The sequence below is a fragment of the Raphanus sativus genome, chromosome 4 (assembly GCF_000801105.2).
Source record: "Raphanus sativus cultivar WK10039 chromosome 4, ASM80110v3, whole genome shotgun sequence".
Classification (NCBI taxonomy): Eukaryota; Viridiplantae; Streptophyta; class Magnoliopsida; order Brassicales; family Brassicaceae; genus Raphanus; species Raphanus sativus.
This window is the reverse complement of record NC_079514.1, coordinates 5702963-5709298: the sequence shown is the minus strand read 5'-3', so window position 1 is coordinate 5709298 and position 6336 is coordinate 5702963. Positions and strand designations below refer to the sequence as shown.

Sequence of the window (6336 nt, the reverse complement as noted above, 5' to 3'; positions counted from 1 at the left end):
GAAATACAAAGGGTAAAAAGGAGAAAAATTGGACAAAAAATGATTTATACCAAAGGGACAACACCCTTGTTTTTTTGTTCTCTATTGGCAATTTTCCCAATAAATGGACATATGCGCACGGTTTTAATCTCATGGTTGTATGCATTTTTTCATTAATTTAGTGGATCTAGTTTTTTATATGTGTGTCATCCAATCGGTTAAACATTACGTATTTCTGTTTACAATATTATTAAATAATTAGTTCATAAAAAAACAAAATCTACATTAATTAGCTTCTGCATGCATTTTGTTTGAGATTTGCGTTTACGTATGTATCAAGTTGCTCGATAAAAATTTCGCAGCCTATCCATGAACTCCGAAGGTTTCGTATGTTTAAGAAACAAATATAATCACACAATGGTTTGCCCAAAAAAAAAAACACGCAATGGTAAGCCAATATAATCTTTATAGACTTCTTTTATTTCATTATTGGAAGAAAGTATAAAAGTTTTTTCAAAAAAAAGAAAGTATAAAAGTTACAAAGCTCAAGTTATATGAGAATAGGAGAGTTACGATTTGAGGGTATAGTGAGTATAATTTTAGTTACTGGTGGCAAAAGGAAGTGGTCATGGGCAAGTGAAGCCTGGAGGAATACTGCCGCCACAATTCCTGAAGAGGGTGCTGATATTAGGAGGGAGACTTCCACGTGGTGCTCTAACTGACTCACACAAACAAGCAAGTGCATCAGCATTAGACAGGTTACGGAGGATAAGACAACATGGCTGCACCCTTCCAATTCCTATAATACGATCGATAATGCTTAGGATACTTCCACATATTCGTAACTGGGGGCCAATCCTACGAGGGCATGTTCCAAGCAGGGAAGGTGGAGGTGGTGGAGGGGACCTTGGCAGAGGTACCGGTGGTGCACGTGGTGGAGCAGTTGGTGGAAACACTGGTGGTACTCTCTTTGGAGGAGCAGCTGGTGGAAGTTTTGGTGGAGAGACCGGAGGTGTCCGTGGAGGAGAAGTTGGTGGCATTCTTGGCGGAGACATTGGTGATGTTTGTGGAGGAGCTGTTGGTTGAGGTACTGGGGGAGACACAGGTGGTACACGCGGAGGAGAGGTTGGTGGTGCTTCTGGTGGAGACATAGGTGGTGCCTTTGGAGGAACCGTTGGCGGACTTCTTGAGGGAGAAATTGGTGGTATTATTGGAAGAGAAATTGGTGGTGTTCTTGGAAGAGAAATTGGTGATATGATTGGAAGAGAAATTGGTGGTATTATCGGAAGAATTGGTGGTGTTCTTGGAAGAGAAATTGGTGGTATTATTGGAAGAACTGGTGGTATTATCGGAAGAGAAATCGGTGGTATTCTTGGAAGAGAAATTGGTGGTATTATCGGAAGAATTGGTGGTGTTCTTGGAAGAGAAATTGGTGGTATGGTTGGAAGAGAAATTGGTGGTGTTCTTGGAAGAACTGGTGGTATTATCGGAAGAACTGGTGGTATTATTGGAAGAGAAATTGGTGGTGTTCTTGGCGGAGACACTGGTGGTGTTTGTGGAGGAGTCATTGGTGGATTTTTTGGTGGAGACGCTGGTGGTAGACGTGGAGCCGAAGTTGGTGGTGTTCTTGGTGGAGAAACAGGTGGTGCTCGTGGAGGAATCATTGGCGCATTCCTTGGTGGAGATACTGGTGGCGCAGTAGGAGGGGAAGTTGGTGGCGTTCTTGGCAAAGAAATGGGTGGTGTTTGTGGAAGAGCCATTGGTGGATTTCTTGGCGGAGATGCCGGCGGTAAACGTGGAGAAGAGGTTGGTGGCGTTCTTGGCGGAGACACTAGTTGTCTTTGTGGAGGAGACGTTGGTGCACTCCTTGGTGGAGACACTGGTGGTGTACGCGGAAGAGAGATTGGTGGCGTTCTTGGCGGAGAAACTGGTGATGCACGAGGAGGAGAAGTTGGTGGCGTTCTTGCCTTTGGTGGTGGAGGTGGAGGTGGACGTGCACGGGGGCGAGTTGGTCTATTTGCTTCAGTGTGGCCCAAGAGAAAAATGGTGAGTGCAAAGAAGAGAGCTAAGGTTGTTCGTGAATATTTTGGATTCATTTTCTTCATGGTGTTATGTCCTCAACGCAGGACTGTTGTGTAGATATTGGTGATCTGAAATGAAGTTAGCTTGTTAGTATTTATAGGGTTTTAAGATACTCACTACGATGTGTATGTGCCACTTTTTACTATTGCCAACCCTCTCATGTTAGGCTTAGAGTTAGATGTGCGTCGCTCTACATGTAAGAGCCGCGTGTCTTTACATTAAGGGCCTTTGAGAATTAATTTTATTTTATTTACGTGACTCTATATTCACATTCATATGTTTTTTTTTGCTAATTTTTTTTTATGTTAACACGTTCGTTTAGACGATCTCAATATGACATCTAGTAGAAGTGTCAAAATGGCAAGACATGCGAGCTAGCGAGGTATACCAAGGAGCCTTGGTTAAATATGGCAATTGTACTGTCTAAAAATCATTTTGTTAAATTCTGTTTTTTCTTATAGATTGTACACTTGGGACTGATGGAACTGGAGCTCTTGTATCATTCATAAAATTATGGGTTTCGTATTTTATATTAGTTCTATAGTAAAAGTAATTAAGAATAATCAGTCGGTAATGACTAGTTCGACCAGCATCTGTTATATAACATTTAAAGTCACATTCCCTAATTTTAACATGTACTAGAATTTTGATCCGCACATTCGTGCGGATATTTTTATTTTATAAATATATAATTTTTATATTGTTGTAGAAGTTTTAAATATATAATTTACATTTAGTGTTTATATTTTACAACTATATAATTTTATTGTTTTAACTTCTTATTCGTGATTATTAAAATATATTGATTTGTTTTATGTATTTCATATTCTTATTGATTGTTATTAATTATTAATATATTTTGAGTTTGATATATAAATTATAATCTGAAATAATCAAATATATAATCTCCTTTAATATAGCTTTTTAAGTTTTATAATTTGTATTCAATACATTTTAAAATTAATTTAGTTATGCAGTAGATTGATATTTTTTATGATATATATTTCCATGTTTAAATAATGTAGCTTTGTTATTTTAGTAATTTGTATACATAGCACTATCTATCCTATTATTTTAATAAATTTTATCGATATATGATATTTTTGGATGCTATAATATTAAGTTTTCTGATTTTTATTATTAAATTAAGATTTCAAAATGTTATATTATTTTTTTATTTTTACAACATAATTTGTTTTTTTTTACATTTCAAATTTTATATTTTATCGTCTATGATTTTAACTTTTACATTTCAACATAATTTTTAGTTGTTTTAGTTTGGGCTTTTAACTCTTTGTGTTTTGTATATTTGGGTTTTGTCCTTTTGAATAAAAATAAAAGAAGGTTATGGGTTAGAAAGTTTGACTTTTCTCTTTTTTTTTAACGCTGATTTATTATGATATTACAATTATTAGGAACATTACATAGACGATTCGACAACCGACAATACTATCTGTCTTATGAAGATCTACGCCTAACTGCATCATCTGAGCCGTCCTATGAAGATCCATGTCTGACCAGATTTACTTGCACCATGTTGAAAATCTCTTGTAATTATTTCTTCCATAATCGCATAGTTGCCTGTAATCATTCCTTCCATAATCTGTATAATTACCTAATAAGTCGCGCTCTCTCCGGGACTTGAAACCTGGATTTGAGAAAATCTGCAATAAATTGTATAGTCTGGGAGTCGAACCCCAGATCTGGGTGTAGAAGCATTTAGATCTTAATCATTAGGCTAAGGTTATGGGTTAGAAAGTTTGACTTTTATCGCAATTCGATTTTCATTAATTTTATCGCCAAACCTTTTCTCTATAGACCAGGGATACTTTTGAGTTTTAAGTTACCTTTCCCGGCTAGTCTCTACGCAAGGCTAGTTTGAAAATATGTGCCACTAAATCTCCTTTTTCTATGGAGCACACGTATACTATTAGAATGTTCCATTTTCACACAGTAAAACATAAAACATTCGTAAAAAAACATAAAACATTTGTAATATTCTTTTCATATTAAAATATCAAATTTTGGTGGGGATGCATTTTTCTTGTAAGAATTTCCGAAATGTCTAATGTTTTTACCTTGTAATTTACTAAAAAAGGGTAACAAGGTAAAACAGTACGTTAAAGGCATCAATTATTATGAAACGAAAAGAACACGTATAATGCCAAAAGTCATATTTATCCTCTTAGCTAGTGGTCCAATGGTAAATTTATATTAGTAAATATTCCTTGCCAAATCTTTTTTGAAAGCTTTTTTTTTTTTGAAAGCTTCCCTGCCAAAAACTTAATAGAGAGAAAATGTCTCAAGCACGAAAACAATTTTGTCAAGAATTTTGTAGAACGTTGAGGGTTGAACTAATGTTCCTTGCCAAAACTTAGGTTTAGATATCTTGAACCTAATATCTTTGGGAAGCTGAAAGTCATGCTTCAAAATTAAAAACATAAGAAGCTATTGTGAAAGTTTTTTAATATAGTGATTTGATTAGAATTAAGTAAGAGTTCATTAATTTTTTTATACTACAAATAACTTTTGCATGGTATACAAGTATAAACGTTAAATGTTGTTAATCTCAAATATAATCATCGGAGGTTTATAAAATCGTCTGATATAATATTTTTTATAATTTGTAATAAATCATACATCAGTGGTAAAAAGGAATAACGGTTTATGGACTAAATACCCAAATATGATGGCTATAAGCTTCAACAGGGATTCCATTGGGCTAATTGACCCTTAATCTATTCCTCACAGATTGTTTTTTAACAAAATACATTTTGGATCACAAAGAACTTGTTCCAAATGTATGAGCAGCCTAACATTAATCTCAACTATTTAACGAGAGAGGTGGAGAAGGAAATAAAAGAACTTGACAAAGACTGAACTTTACTTTGATTTTTTTATAACTGTTTCGGATGCTTTACAATGAAACCTTACAAGCGAATATATACAACTCTATGAGAACTCTCTAGATTATTGGCTGAGCCTTATCTTCTCGCCAGCCTGTCTATGAGTCGACATTGACCAGTCTGGATAAGGTATCAAATCGGTTCCTCGTCGCTAACTCCTCTTCTCCGTACACAGAGCAACAGCTCTGTTTTGTCTTTACTCTGTTTTGAATCAGAGGAAGACTTGGGCTTGCTTCTTCACCACTTTTATGGACCGTTACGTTGAAGCCCATGTTGCTCTCGCTAATATTCTCCCGCAAACTTGGCGTGGGGGCAAAGACAACGCCAAGTTTGTGTCTCAGTTCTTCAAACGGTCTGCGACCAAGAGGTTTTGTGAGCGACCACTACGGCCTCTGTAGTTAGGGTTGTACTGAGGCGCGTTGGGGGTATAGCCAGCTTGCTGCGCCTGAAAGGCTTGATGAGTTGACAGAGCAGCAGCTTCATCATACGACTTCAGTTTGGTATCGTAGGCTTGAACCTCAGAGTAGACGTCGTTGAACGTTGGGGAAGGGAACTTGGATAGAGAGTTTTGTATCACCGTTGTTACGGGATCATATTCACGGCTGAGACCATTGAGGAAACCGAATATCTTCATGGATTCGTCTACTAGCTTCCCAATGGAGCTGAGTGCGTCACAAATCGCTTTGAACTCTCTTCCATACTCAGCCAAGGAGCGACCTTTCTTGGAGATAAGCTGAAGGTTTCTTCGCAGTGAGAACTCTCTTGAGAGAGAGCTTTTGTTAAAGTTCTCCGCAAGAGATATCCAGATCTCCCTTGACGTGGAGAGATTGTGGACTGAGCCAAGGACTTCTTCCGACAGGGTTCCGAACAGCCATGACCTGACAAGTTGGTCAGAGCAGAACCAGGACTCGTACACAGGGTTTGGCTCCGTCGTGACAACGCCGCCATTCTCGATCTGACGTGTGGTTTCTGGTGGGACGACTCCACCATTGACAAACCCGATGAGCTTCTGACTGTAGAGGAGAGACTCGAACTGTGTCTTCCATAGCAAGTAGTTGCTATCGTTAAGCTTCAACGTGACTGAGCTAACGACATGGACTTTATTGGGAAACGGATACGGTGGATCTGCCATTGATTCGCCTGTTAGAGCTTACAATGGCTCTGATACCATAAAAGAACTTGACAAAGACTGAACTTTACTTTGATTTTCTTATAACTGTTTCGGATGCTTTACAATGAAACCTTACAAGCGAATATATACAACTCTATGAGAACCCTCTAGATCATTGGCTGAGCCTTATCTTCTCGCCAGCCTGTCTATGAGTCGACATTGACCAGTCTGGATAAGGTATCAAATCGGTTCCTCGTC

At 37.6% G+C, this 6336-nt stretch overlaps 1 pseudogene; it reads left to right on the top strand.

Moving 5' to 3' along the window:
- The first annotated feature begins 348 nt into the window (after window positions 1–348).
- On the top strand, window positions 349–2282 carry LOC130510563 (glycine-rich cell wall structural protein-like; annotated as a pseudogene).
- Window positions 2283–6336: the final 4054 nt, after the last annotated feature.